Consider the following 16,209-nt stretch of genomic DNA (forward strand, 5'->3'; position numbering starts at 1 on the left):
ACATATTAGGTACATTCACAAATAAATTCTTTTGTATGCATCAAAAGTTTTCAAAGAGTTGGACTTTATGAGCAAGTATTTATTTTTCTGTAGAAATGCTGTATTCTGAATGATCATTAAAGGCATGGAACGCTTTCTTTATAAGCAAGACAATGCATCTTTATCATAAAGAATTATCGTGCAAATTTGAAAGTTATTCTAATCACCTTTTCCACCCTCGTTTTTCTTTCACTTGTGGCAATATTTTTTTTCTTTCTCTTATTAATTCTTAAAAACACAGGTATGTATTGTTGTGTTGGAATATTCACCAGCCCACTGAAATTTTTTGTAGTTAATAGAGAAAAATGACCTGTTTCTTAATCAAATACCTTTATGCCTAATCATTAATTATTAGTGTATCATTTCAAGGACATACTATCTTGACTGAGTCCAGGTTTTCCTTAGAGATGAGCTGTTTATATCTTGAAATATTTATTCTGCTTTCAGCTTTTTTGATATCACTGTAAATTTCCCCCGTTTTCCATTTTCAGATTAGTATTTCTCTGTTGCTTTGTCTAACCCTTTTCTCTACACACTTCTGATTCCTCCATCCCACCCCAGTATACCCAACACTATTTATAATTATATTATGTTTGCTTTATAATAAAACATTTCATAGTATTTCAGTAACATTGCTCAAATTCTATGAATTAATATTGTTCTGTTGTTGAAGAACTGTCTGACAGTTTGGATAAACTTAGGGAGTCTGTTGACTTAGGTGACAAATAATTAAAGAATTCTGCTGGGTATTTCATTTTATTTGTTAAAGAAGCTGACTAACTAAAGGATATGTTTTGTCAAAATCTGATAACAACATGCAGCCATTGCTAATACAGCCCAATAAAATCTGAATTGGGATTCACTGGTGGCTCAGTGGTAAAGAATTTGTCTGCATGCAGGAGATGTGTGTTGGACCCCTGGATGGGGAAGATCCCCCGGAGAAGGAAATGGCAACCCAATTCAGTATTCTTGCCTGGGAAATCTCATGGACAGAGGAACCTGGTGTGTTACAGTCCATGGGGTTGCAAAAGCGTTGGACATGACTTAATGACTAAGCAACGGCAACAAATCTGAATTGCAATCTTTTCATTTTGCCTTTACATCTTATTGAGCTCAACAACAGGACTAATTTAAATTCTCTGCGGGAACTTAAGTCCCACCTGCAAGAATATTTTGTCCAGTTTTATCATGTTTTATGTGAACAAAGTCCACAGTTAGCTCAAATTTCCTTAGTTTTACCTAATGTCCTTTGTCTGTTCTAGGATCCTATGTAGGATACCACATTACATTTAGCTGTCATATTTCCTTAGATTCTTTTTGGCTGTATTGTTTATCACACTTTCCTTGTTTTTGATGACCTTGAAACTTTTTCAGAATACTCATCAAATAATTTGTAGAATGTTTCTCAGGTGGGAGCTGTCTGATATTCTTCCTGTGATAATACTGGAATTGTGGGTTTTGGGGAGGAGGACCACAGAGGTAAAGCCCCAGTTACTCACAGGACACCTGGTTGATGTTAAACTCGATCACTTGGCTGAGGTGGTATTTACCAGGTTTCTGCCCCCAAAGATGCTCTTTATTTTTTTTTTTTTTAAGATGCTCTTTATTATTTACTCCTCTTTCCATACTGCACTTCTTGGACATGTTTTTATTCACAGTGACACTGAAGGAGTGAAGAGGTATGCTTCAGGTTCTTTAGAGTGGAGACAAATCTCAAGTCACACAAGTGATTTGAGCTTTTTCTGCAAGGCAGATTTGTGTATTCTCCTCTATCTATTTACTTAATCATTTATTTACCTCAGTATGGCCTCATGGATATCTTATTTTGTACTTTGGGTTACAATCTGATACTACTTTATTTTGCTGCTCAAACTTGCAGTTTTGACCATTGGGAAGTCTTTCAGTTGGCTTCTGTATTCTTTGACATAGTCCCATCATTACCTCCCTCCCTTCCTCCCTCCTTCCTTCCTGGCATGGCAGAATACTGCATGCTCATCTTGTTTAGTTCTTTCCATAATGCTAGAATCAACCATTTCCCCCAGGAATGCTGCTTGCCTTTTTGAAGAATGGTGTTAGGAGCAAAGATCTGAACATTAGATTGCTAGTTGATACAGGGTTTTTCACTTAGACATCCTCAGCTGACACAGCAAGCTATATGTACACATCTATAGATATTTCTATGTATAACCATCTGTATCTATAGTAAGCTAAACATGAGTTTACACTGATGTCTAACCCACTCTAAGTCACTACAAGCCAACTTAATTTTAACTAAAATAATTTACATGGGAGAAACAGGAGAAGAAAGAGAAGGCCAAATAGTGTCCCTCCTTTGGGGTAGGTAAGACCAGAGACTATACTGAGCTCCTAGAGGATGTAAACAAGGGCTCTATTGGGGGAAGAAACTACCACCTTTAGTAACAATGTTCAGATTTACTGTTAATAGTGTCAAAATTCAAACATTTTTAGGGTAACATGCAGCAAATGAATACTTTGCACTTGAAGTCCAGTATCTTTTTCATCTGCACTTTTGAAAGTGCAGTATCTTTTGAATATTTTTTCAACAGGAGATATGTCAGGATTCTGTAACCTGAAGGGAGACAACAACCACAGGTCTATTGAGAAGAGGGTATAAAAAAAACCATCCCAACCCAGGCCTATCTGGCTTCTAGCGGGCAATGATCCTGCTGATGAAAAAGTTCCTGTATCAGGGATGGTTGTAGCTACAATTCACCTAATAATTTAATGTGCAGAGGGAGTAAAAGGAAGGAGCATAGGATTTGAATAGAAAGAAATGTATTTGAGGATCACTTCCAGCATTGATAATATAAATATCCTAGTATCTCTAAGCCTTAGTTTTCTCATTTGTAAAATAAGAGAAAAATAATTCCTGCAGTATTTATTTTTTTAGGGGCAATGTAGGGGCTTCCCAGGTAGCTCAGTGGTAAAGAATCCACCTGCCAATGCAGGAGAGGCACGAGAGGACTGGGTTTGATCCCTGGGTCGGGAAGATCCCCTGGAGGAGATGGCAACCCGCTTGAGTATTCTTGCTTGAAAAATCTCATGGACAGAGGAGCCTGATGGGCTTCAGTCCATGGGGTCACAGAGTCAGACATGACTGAGCATGTGCACCTGCACACAGGGGGAGTGTAATGATCAAGAAAGCTCATATATGAACGAACTTATAGAATTTCTTCCAAATATGTCATATTACCCATACATAACAGTTGGGAAGCTCAAAGAAATTTTCCACACTAAAAAAATAAAAATAAAAAAAATAAATGTTGATCAATCATGATGAAAGAAAGACTGGAATAAACAAGTCCAAGTCTGAATTCTGAATCTCTATTTCCTGAACTTACTGATTGAGTCATAGGAAATCGGCTCTCAGTTCATAAATTTCTTGAAATTTATGGGTAAATTTCAGAACCTGGGTAAATATCTTGAAATAAGCTAGAGGGATGGGCCCCTCAACTTAGCTATGAGGCATCTTCCCCAATTCAGTAATCAGAGAAGCCTATAGTTGGAAGGGCCCTCACTTACACAGGCCCTTTCCAAGTCTCTGGGAGGGGTGCTTGAAATGTGTAACATTTGCAAAAATAAGACATTTTAATTGCAGTCATTGTTGATGTTTGGCAGAAACCAACACAAACCAAAGCAATTATGCTTCAATTAAAAAAATAAACAAATTTAAAATTAATTGTAGTCATTAGTTGTTTGCTATTTCCATGTTGGCTTTTGCTCGTGTCAGATGGTGTTGAAGGGACCAAGAATATTTACTTTTGAGAGGTGATGAAAGAGAAGGTGATCCAGGAATTTAGTGCGGATTGAGGTAGAAGGATATATTTATGTGTTCACAATTACAGAACTTCCTCCACTTACAGTGGGGCTATGTCCCAATAAATCCACTGTAAATTGAAAATACCATAAGTCAAAAATACATTTAATACACCAAACCTACCTCATATCACAACTTAGGTTGGTCTACCTTAACCGTGTTTGGAACACTTACATAAGTCAACAGTTGGGCAAAATCATTTAACATAAAGCCTATGTTATAATAAGACATTGATTTTCATGTAATGTTTTGAATGCTGTGCTGAAAGTAAAAACCAGAACAGTCATTGGGAACCAGAATGGTTCTAAGTGTGTTGGTTATTTACCCTCATGGTTACCTGGTTGACTGGGAGCTGCAGCTCTCTGCCTTTGCCCAGCGTCATCAGAGAGTATCTTACCAAATAGCACTAGTCTAGAAAAAGATGAAAATTCAAAATTTGAAGTAAGGTTTCTCCTGAATGCATATTGCTTTTGTATCACTGTAAGGTTGAAAAATTGTAAGTCAAACCAGCACAAGTCAGGGATTGTCTGTACCTCGAGGCAGAGTTAAATTTTTGCCAGCCATACTCACCCCATGACCTCCAGAAATATTCTGACTTCCCACCATTCTGACTCATACAAAATAGAGATAAGAAAGTGTAGGATTGGAAGTTATATTGTCATATGAATGTGTACTATTGCAACAGTCCCTGAGGAATGGGGGTGGGGGATGAAATTTAAATGGTTTTCTGCACAAGAAAGCTTGAAATCTTACAGCTCATATATGAACGAACTTATAGAATTTCTTCCAAATATGTCATATTACCCATACGTAACAGTTGGGAAGCTGAAAGAAATTTTCCACACTAAAAAAATAAAAATAAAAAAATAAATGTTGATCAATCATGATGAAAGAAAGACTGGAATAAACAAGTCCAAGTCTCCTAGCTCTGGTGGTGACAAGTCAATTGCCTGAGTGGCTCCAGGTAGCAAATTGAGCCCTTGGAAGTCACGGGATTCTTCTAAGTCAGTAAGGAAGGGGCTGTACAAACAGAAGGAAACTCTAAGAGGTTCAGCTCTTCATTTCACAGAAGAAGATTCCTGAAATACAAAAGCTCTAAAATGAAATCTAGGGACTTTCCTACAGGTCTAGTAGTTAAGATTCCAGGCTTCCAAGGCAGGGAGAGCAGGTTTGATTCCTAATCAGGGTGTTAAAATCCTACCTGCTGCATGGTGCGAGCAAACAAAATAAACAACAAAAAAGTTTTGATAATAAATAAGAGGAAATCTAAATTCAGTTCTGCATTTCTGTGCATCAGAGACATCCACCTACTCCCACAGCCCCTTCTAACAGGCGAGGCAGGACCCTCAAAGAAGTAAATGTGGGGTACACACAGGAGCAGATACACATTCTCTGGTGCATAAAATTATAAATTTTAAAGAGCTATCAATACCACAAACATAAATAATCCACCAAAATCACATTTTCGTTGCTGTTTGATAGCACAGTTGTGTCTTTTCCCTGTCCTTCACTGTCTCCCAGAGCTTGCGCAAATTCATGTCCATTGAGTCGGTGATGCCATCCAACCATCTCATCCTCTGTCACCCCTCTTCTCCTCCTGCCCTCAATCTTTCCCAGCATCAGGATCTTTTCAGCTCTTTATATCAACTCTTTGCATCAGGTGGTGAAAATGCTTGAGCTTCAGCATCAGTCCTTCTAATGAATACTCAGGGTTGATTTCACATAATTTAAGTAACTGACAAATGCACACCTCTCTAATACTCCTTTTCCCTGAAATTTTGGCTTCATAGTCTTCAATTTGCATAATGGCAAAGATTTTGCTATTCTCTTTTTTAGAGAAAAAAACACATATATACCAATTAGAATTTCTACTTTTTCTTTTGGGCTTCCCTGATAGCTCATTTGGTGGGAAAGATTGAGAGCAGGAGGAGAAGGAGGGTGACAGAGGATGAGATGGTTGAATGGCGTCATTGACTCAATGAACATGAGTTTGAGCAAGCTCCAGGAGACAGTGAAGGACAGGGAAGCCTGGTGTGCTGCAGTCCATGGGGTCACAGTTGGACAATACTGTGCTACCGAACAGCAACAAAAATGTGATTTTGGTGGATTATTTATGTTTGTGGTATTGATAGCTCTTTAAAATTTGTAATTTTATGCACCAGAGAATGTGTATCTGCTCCTGTGTGTACCCCACATTTACTTCTTTGAGGGTCCTGCCTAGCCTGTTAGAAGGGGCTATGGGAGTAGCTGGATGTCTCTGATGCACAGAGATGCAGAACTGAATTTAGATTTCCTCTTATTTATTATAAAAACTTTTTTATTATTTATTTTATTTGCTCGCACCATGCAACATGTGGGACCTTCATTCCCTGATCAGGGATCAAACCTGTGCCCCCTGCATTGAAAGCCTGGAGTCTTAACCACTGGACCTGTAGGGAAGTCCCTAGATTTCATTTTAGATCTTTTGTATTTCAGGAATCTTCTTCTGTGAAATGAAGAGCTGAACCTCTTAGAGTTTCCTTCTGTTTGTACAGCCCCTTCCCTACTGACCTAGAAGAATCCCGTGGCTTCCAAGGGCTCAATTTGCTACCTGGAGCAACTCAGGCAATTGACTTGTCACCACCAGAGCTAGGAGACTTGGACTTGTTTATTCCAGTTTTGCTTTTGAATTTGATTGTGGATTCATCAGTCATTCATTCATTCGTTCATCAACAAAATGTTTATTGCTATGTGGAAGGGGACATCAGCACTCATATATTATCTCCTCAGAACAAATGCATTGAGGTTTGTACAATGGAAGAACTGGCACTGTATGACAATTTGATCATTTAAGCACTTTATCACTTATCAATATGGCTCTGAATCTGCAGACACTTAGAAACTTTTCTGGTATCTTACCACCTAACCTGACTTATTGAAATCATACAGAGCCACAATCACTGTTTTACCAACCTCCACCCCCAATTCTTTATTCCAGTGACAGAATCTGACGGTGTATTTGCTAAATGAATCTCCTAATAAAAATGCATTTCATGAAAGTGATTTTAAAATTTGGAAAATAATATATTGCTGATCAAAACATCTGAACAACAATTTCAGTGGCCAAGTTCTCTATTCCAAGGTAGACATGGCAATTTTGTATGTATGCATGCATAAAACTGAAACTCCAATACTTTGGCCACCTGATGTGAAGAGCTGACTCATTTGAAAAGACCCTGATGCTGGGAAAGATTGAGGGCAGGAGGAGAAGGGGACGACAGAGGATAAGATGGTTGGATGGCATCACCGACTCAATGGACATGGGTTTGGGTGGATTCCAGGAGTTGCTGATGGACAGGGAGGCCTGGCGTGCTGCAGTTCATGGGGTTGCAAAGAGTCGGACACGACTGAGCGACTGAACTGAACTGAATTGAACTAATGCATGTACATATGTATGTGCACACATATATGTATTCATGTACACATGTTACTATTTATATACACACACATCTATATACATAGGTATATATATATATATATATATATATATGAAAGTAAAAGTACTAGTTGCTCAGTCATGTCCAACTCTTTGTGACCCCATGGACTGAAGCCTGCCAGGCTTTGCTGTCCATGGAGTTCTTCAGGCAAGAATACTGGAGTGGGTAGCCATTCTCTTCTCTGGGTGATCTTCCTGACGCAGGAATCGAACCTGGGTATCCTGCATTGCAGGAAGATTCTTTACTGTCTGAGGCACCAGAGAAGCCCAGATATACATATATAGTATATCAAATTACTCTGTATATACACTTTGTAAAACTTAAGAACTACTGGACCCATCCTTAGAGTGAATAATCTATTAAAGCATTATTTTAGGACCAAAGTAATAGCCATAGAAGAGAAGGAAATATTACCTGTGTCCCATGACCTACGTGGGGCTTCCCTGGTGAGCCATTCACCTGCCAGTACATGAGATGTAGGTTCAATTCCTGGGTCGGAAGATCCCCTGGAGAGGAAAATGGCAACCCACTCCAGTATTCTTGCCTGGAGAATCCCCACGGACAAAGGAACATGTCAGGCTACAGTCCATGGGGTCACAAAGAATCAGACACAACCTAGCGACTTGGCAACAACAACAACGACACCTATGTGGGTTTTACTACTTAAGAATACATGTACTTGTTTGCTCAGTGGCTTTGTATAATTCCCAAAAGTAGAGCATCAGGTGGCAGATGCTAACAGGAAGCAAAACTTTGTTCTCCTCTGTAAATGTTTCAAAGGGGACAGCATCAGTTCCCAGTCTTCAAATTCTGGTCCAGTTCCACCCCTGAGCAGGCACTGAATGGAAAGCATGTGCTTTAGGCAAAGGGCTGTCAGGGCACTTCTCTGGCATCCAGGCAGCAAATGGTGGCAAACGAGTCTGAGCAGTAGATCAGCTACATCAGCTAGATCAGCAGTAGTTGAACATTCTACCCTCTGACCACTGTGCGACATCAACCTGCAGTTATCACAAAAGCATGGTCAGAAATGAATGGAAGCTGGTGCCTGTCTCCCAGAATCCCCTTCACATTGGAGATGTTCTGCGGTTTGCTCTCCCAGATACCCTACTGAGAAGATACACAGTTCTCCTATGAAGGCCCAAGGGTAACTTAAATAATTTCTGAAGTTATAGCTTACTGTAAGCTTTCATGCACTTACTCTGCTGAAGAAAATGAATTTACTACATGGAATCACACTCCTCTTAAAATATCCGTGGCTATCCACAACCTATATATATATATATAACAAGGCAAAAACTACTGATAGACACTGATCTATTAAAGCAGTTTCCTAAAACACCTATAGTCTTTTCCTATGAAACAGAAAAAAAAATCATTAAAGCTATGGTTTGCCAGACAATTACTTTGTCAAATCTCAAGAAATTTCATAATAAATTGTATACATGCATCAAACATGAACAGCAGAGTATAACAAGCTATGTCTTTCCGGTCCACTTGCTCTTTCATCCAAACAGTAGCTTTTGTTTTCAAGAACAATTCTATATCCTTTTTGAAGGCTTTCATAAAATATGGCTATACATTTATCTATCAAACTAAGTAGAAATAATTGAAACACTTAATATGCACAGTAATAGGGAAATGCACGAATAACTTCATTATTAATGTCTATTGATTATTTATGCTTTCAAATCAGCAAATGTAGCTGCCAGTATTTTGATCATGTAAATCTCTATGTGTATTTTGGTTTTACCTGTTTATTGGCAAATTTACAATCCATGTTATGGGCATTTTTATTGCTTTACACACTCATCTGACATGTGCATGACCCAGGTTAGGTTACCAACGACTAGTGTTTACTCAATTTGATTACTATGTTACATTTCTGAGCTTATTCCCCATTTGGAAAATTAACTGTACAAGGAAGCCCAGTAAATCTTTACTTAAAAATTCCAAACTTTAGATTGATTTCAGCAGTGAGTTTGTATTGATCTCAAAAGCTTTGCGTTCCTAACTAAAAACTAATCTTTATTTCACCCTTTAGTGACTGCAGTCATAAATATGCTCACTCCTACCCGGGAAGAGTGGATTAATGGTTATTGGAGATTGGGGGCTTCCCACTGAGTCTGGGAAACCTTAACCTTTGGAGGACAACATGAAAGCACTTACCCCTTGTCAGCTATAATCCCTAGGTCCATTTTTGACATTTACCTGAGTGTTAAACAGGAAGCTGAGCAGGGACTGGGAAATAAAGCTCTAGAGATCATGCTTGGCTATTAATCACTCACAGTTAGATTGACTACCATGCCTGATCCAACTGCTTCCGGCCTCTAGAGTCACCCAAAGGCATGGCCTTGCCCCTCCACTTTGGGACCCAGCTTAACTCCTTCTGGGGGAGACTTTTACCACCTGCCTTTGAAGAGGGGTTTTGCATTGTTAAAAACCCATCCGTTAACATCCTTCCAACTTGGCTGCACTGTTGGATGAAATATTTGGGGGAGTCTGTCCAACCTATTTGTAAGAGCTAATTCTAGAGAATAAGAGAGTTAAAAGGGAACAGAACAGAATTTGTTATCAAGGGATGGTCAATAAGATTCCAGGCAGTAGTGGACAGATAGCTGACAAATGGTAAGGGGCTGGAAGGCAGGGTTTCTCCAAGTGTGGTCCTTGGTACCTCTTGAATCACAATAACCAAATCAGAGGGCGAACTTAAGAGTCTCCTGGGTGCCAGCATCTGAATTTCAGCACGTACTCTAAGGAGCACTTATGTTCCAAAAGTGTGAGACTCACAGCTGTGAGGTGGGTGTGTAGTGTGGGTGTGTGGCCATGTTCAGTTGCTCAGTTGTGTCTGACTCTTTGCTACAGACCCATGGACTGTAGCCCGCCAGGGTCCTCTAACCGTGGGATTTCCCAGGCAAGAATACTGGAGTGGTTTGCCATTTCCGCCTCCAGGGGATCTTCCTGACCCAGGGATCGAACCCACGTCTCTTTTATCTCACGCATTGGCAGGTGGATTCTTTACCACTGAGCCACCTGGGAAGTCCCAATGTGGGTATGTTTTATGCCTTTACCACTTTCTGTGGTGGAAAGTAGGAATTTTGATTTTCTGGTACTTGATGGCAAAAATTACTATGAGCTAACCCAATATCCATATTTTTCTCTCTCTTTAATGATGAAGCCTTAATTTTCACCCATGCTCCTTGCTGCCCAGTTATCATTTCCCAGGCTTCCTCAAGCTAGGTGCAAGAGGGGCTTTTGTGTAGGGCTTATAAACTGTCTCCTTTAAAAGACGGGGGTACGCCCTTTTTCTTCCTTTTCTCCATCAGCTGCCTGAAATGTGCCTGTATTCGCTGGAGCCTCAGCAGTACAACCTGGCCCCTGATGTCAAGGCAGGTGGGATTGGTAAATCAGATAGCTTGCCAGAGCCTGCATCTCTGATGGTTCTATGAAGTCAGCACACTGGTTCAGGACTGCCTGTGATGGGATCCCTTTTATATGATATTGAGTTGACTAAAAAATTTGCTCGGCTTTTTCTGTACCATCTTGATCACTCAGCAGAATAAAACCTGCATGTTCAATCCCTCACTGTAATTCATAGCTGAATGAGATTACTAACTGAAACAGACCCCATTTAGGATTAAGGGTTAACTTCAGGCAGAGTCTTCCCACTTGCAACGACTCCAACTTCCCCCCTAAGCATGACTTTTTACTGTGAGGGTAAAAGTTGTGTCTGAATATTAATAGTGACTTTGTTATGTTTGTATGGGTTCAGGAATGAGAGGAGATATCCCTGATCCTGCTTAGAATTTCATAAAGGTATGGGTATTCCTGCTTCTTGTCCACAGAAAGAGGAGAAGTTTGCAGTGGCTAGCTGGCCACAGGGGTTCTAAGGAGGGTGGCGGCCCCAAGGACAGATGTGTGTGCAAGAAGCCAGATTGTCTGTTAAAGCAATTGATCACTTAGTGGTGCCCTCCATGCTCCATGAAGCTAACCTTTATCAGACTTAAGGCTCGGACTGTTACATATGGATGAAATGCAGTGTCTTAAAGACATTCAAAGCTTACTTCAAGTGTCCCTTTTACCTTGAGGAAGAAGCGATTGTATTTCTTTCCTCCTGTTAATGTTTTTATTTTTTTCTGTTTCCAAATCTGATGCTATCAAGTCATTATCTTTGAGCGGGGCTGGCACTTCCAACACTCACTCTCGTGAGTCTTCAGACAATGTGCAGATAGAGCAGGCGGTGTAAGCTTCTCTTTCACTGATGCTGGATCCGCTACTGAAATCATTTATTACAGGGTTTTCCCTGTTTTCCTTTTCTCTCTCATTCTGCTACAAATGCAGCTGCAACTTTTAACACTATTACTTTTATAGATACATTGATTAATGGGATGGCTACAGATTCACTTGGGCTTCCCTGGTAGCTCAGCAGTAAAGAATCCCCCAGCAATGCAGGAAACCCAGGTTTGATCCCTGGGTTGGAAAGATCCCCTGGAGAAGGAAATGGCAACCCACTCCAGTATTGTGGCCTGGGAAATCCCGTGGACAGAGGAGCCTAGTAGGCTACAGTTCATGGGGTTGCAAAAGAGTTAGACGCGACTTAGTGACAACAACAGTAACAGATTCACTTGCAAGATCATTTGTTATTAAGTTTTACACCTAACATCTAGTGTGACGCTGGTTATGCTAGGACAGGGATTTTCAGAATGCAGTCCCTGGGCCAGCAGCGTCAGCATCACGTGAGAACTTGTTAGAAATGCAAATTATTGGACTTTGACCCAGATGCACTGAGTCTGAAACCCTGGAGGTGGGCTTGGCAACTGGAATTTTTTATAAGCCTTCTAGGTGATTCTGATGCTCATTCAAGTTTGAGAATCATGTTTCAGAGTGAGCCATGATGTCTTCAAATCCATACACTGAGAATGCTTAGAAGTTAATATTCCTTAATTTTTCCTCACAAGTAAAATCAGAGGGACTCCTATGTGTTGACTGGTTGAATGTTTAATTATATTTCTTTTATCTCATCTATCTTCAGTCTACAGACAACTGGGCCAGGCAATAAAGTGACTCAATTTGTGCTAAAATAGCACTAATAATAACACCTTACATTGTATAATACCTTTTCAGTCTTCAGCGAGCTGACATATAATATCATTTGAGTATGTAACGGATTCAAATATACCATACCATTCAAATATACTATGTACTATGGTACCAAATATACCATCTGAGTTGATGCAATTTAACTGCAGGTAAAAAAAGAATAAACACAAGCTATCGCAGGACTATATTTTATTTTTTTCTTTGTCTCTATAGCTTTGGTTCTCTGGCATTAGAAACTATACTGGAAAGCAATATTATCTAATGAATGAACACCTAAGTGAACAATATTTAAGTGTGATTTGCTAAGGAATTAGGGGGGAAAAATCTATGGAGTTTTAGCGTAAATTCACTTGAATGAAGAGGAAACTTTATGAAAAACATTTCCATTTTCTGATTATTTATTAGATGCTAATAAATAAACATTTGACAAAGGTTAATACCCACTGACTTACAGATGTGCTCCAGAGACTGACTTACTGTCTTCATTTTAAGAGAAGACACAAACTCAACATAGTCATTGTGTCATAGTCATGAGGCCAATCTTCCTGTGTTATTATTAGATGGGAGAATATAATTTTTTAAGAATGTAAATAGAATACTTAAGAGTTATTTAAATAAGTCTTAAATCCATTTAAAAATTATACTTATAATCTAAGTAAGGATATTATGCTTCACTAGTTTACTGAATATAGCTTAAATATTATATTTTAAATTATATTAAAAATAAAATAAAAATTATCTTTAGAAAATGGGAGAAAATAAAGAACCTCTAAAAAAACCCTAACACCTATATAAGTATTAAGTTTATTAAAGGCATTAGCCAAATACTTTTACTAATACTACAGGATTGTCATCCTAACCAAATACTTCAGGGTTTGATAATATTCTTTCTCAGCTCTGAGACTTTTAAAAAATAGCATCAGTCTTAAGACTCTTAATCTTTTCGTAAGCTTTCCAAAAAAAGAAAATCCAAAACCACAGTGTTTTCAAGCAAACTTCTGATAAAAAACTTTGGAGTATTTTCAATAAGAATAACTTAAAATTAAATTTCCAGGAGTATGCTTTAGTGGAAAGGACTCTGAAGCTTTGGAGTCAGAAAATCAGGCTCGAGTTCTACCTCTGTAATTTACTAGCCATAAAACCAAGTTATTTATCCCAATGAGCCTCAGTTTCCTCATCTGTAAGTTGGGAGTGATTTTAATACTTGCTTCATAGAGTTTTTGTTAACATCAAACAGGACTATGTGTATTGATTTTCCAGCCTGTGCATATGCTAAGTTGCTTGCTATGTCTGACTCTTTACGACCCCATGAACCATGGACTGCCAGGCTCCTCTGTCCATGGGATTCTCCAGGCAAGAAAACTGCAGTGGGTTGCCATGCCCTCCTCCAGAAGATCTTCCTGACCCAGGGTTTGAACCTGAGTCTCTTATGATTCCTACACTGGCAGGTGGGTTCTTTACCACTAGTGCCACCTTGGAAACCCTTATATAGATTATCTTTCATTATTATGAAAGAAAATGCAAATGTGCGTGAAATAGTTTGCAAAACATAGTATAATGGATATATGTTGGTTGATATATTAGTTTTTGCCAGAAACAAAGTAAAACAATATTAGTTAGAGGAACACTCTTTTCAAGGATATAGTTGGGGAATTCAAACCAGTTTGATTACATGACTTTCCTCAGTTAGTTCACTAAAAACTCACACCGAATCTTAGGAAATATGAAGGTACTATATCACCTGGTAAGAGAAAGTAAGTCATTACACAATTCCCTAGTAATTCAAAGGAAAGTCATTCTTGAATTCTGGTATGCTAAAAGACAAGTAACTAGACAGGTACATTCAGACAGCCTGTAAGCGCAACAACATGAATGCAGCATTGAGTTTTTTAAGAGAAAAATAAAGATGACCAAAAAAAAGTGAGTGACAGTGTCCAAAACTGATCCTGCCTTAGATAATTTCCATATCACCATCCACTACTTCCCCTAAAGAAACAACAATAAAACCCATATCACCCTGGGAGACAACTGCCCTGTCATCCTTCAACTCATCAAACCTTCCCTGAACACTTCCAAAGTATAGTATGCTAGGATTTGAAGATGAAAAAAAATACATCTGCTCTGGAATTGTTCAACAATCCAACCTGCATGACTTAAGAGAAGGAGGGAAAATTTTTGAATTGAATAATCATTAAATACAGAGCCCAAAATCAGGTGAGTTAAAATAGCCAGCAGACAAAGCACTAACTGAAACACACTCACCATGAAGAACTTTCATGACAAACTCATACAGTTATTCATAATTTATAACACCGTCACAGGTAAACCATCAGAGAAGACTTGAAGGCAAGGATGCAGAGTTTCTAATACCTTCAAGGTCCTCAAGTTTTTCATAGTTGTAAGCACAAGAGATTAACTATGTAGAGTAGCAGTTCTTAAAATGTGATTCATAGATGCATGAGAGTGCTGAAGACCTTTCAGAAAGCTCATGAGGTCAAAACTAATTTTATAATAATAAAAAAATGTTATCTGCATTTTTCTGTGTTAATATTTGTACTGATGGTGGAAAAGCAATGTGGGTAAACTTGTCGGTGTTTTGAACCAAGGCAGTGACATCAAACTGAACTAGCAATTATTATACTCTTTTTATTTATTTATTTATTTTTGCCACACCACATGTGGCTTGTAGGATCTTAGTTCCCTGACCAGGGATCAAACCTGTGCCCCTTGCACTGGAAGTGTGGAGTCTTAACCACTGGACTGCCAGGGAAGTCTCAGTTATTATATTCTTAAATGCCATGTACTTCCAGTTTAAAAGTATTGTCAGTTTCACTTACAATATTTGATGAAGCAATAAAAAATTAATTGTACTACATCTTAACCTTGCATACATATCAAAGATAATATATATGACAAAATGGGAATTTCTCCTGTATACCAAAGTATAGTGGTTGTCTTAAGGAAACATTCTTGTGCAACTGTTTGTATTGCAAGCTAAACTAGCCTTTTCTTTTTCATGAAACATGATTTGATTTGACAGAATGACTGACAGGTATTTTCAGACTTGGATATATAGCAAAAATTCTCTAGACAATTAACAACATAAACCTGTCACTTCAAGAAAAACAACTGACTATTTATTGCCAAGGGTGAAATTTGAGCTTTCCAGTGAAAAATAGAATTTTGGAAAACCTGCATTGACCATTATAAATTTAATTTAAGCACTTACCTAATGCAATTGATTGTATTATTCATGGATAGTATTTTTTAAAATATTGTATAATGATATGTGTCAACATTTAGAAACTTTGTATAATTCAGTGAGGCAATATTTACCCAATACTAATATTTTATGATACAAAATCATACATGGGTAAAAGATTCATGAAAAATTTGAGGCTGGCCAATGGATTTCAATGTAATAGAATACAAAAGTTAATCAGTATAACTTCATATACTGCAACTGATTACAGGGAACTATCATTTGTTGAGTTTTGATGTAATATCAAAAAAGAATATTCAGGGCTTCCCTGGTGGCTCAGTGATAAAGAATCTGCCTGCCAATGCAGGAGACACAGGTTCGATCCCTAAACCAGGAAGATCCCACATGCTGTGGAGTAACTGGGACCCATGTGCCACAGCTATTGAGCCCGTTCTCTGAAGCCAGGGACCCACAACTACTGAGCACAAATGCCTCAATTACTACAGCCTGCACACCCTACAGCCTTTATTCCACGACAAGAGAAGCTACCAACAATG

The sequence above is a fragment of the Odocoileus virginianus genome, chromosome 22, assembly GCF_023699985.2.
Source record: "Odocoileus virginianus isolate 20LAN1187 ecotype Illinois chromosome 22, Ovbor_1.2, whole genome shotgun sequence".
In the NCBI taxonomy this organism is placed as follows: Eukaryota; Metazoa; Chordata; class Mammalia; order Artiodactyla; family Cervidae; genus Odocoileus; species Odocoileus virginianus.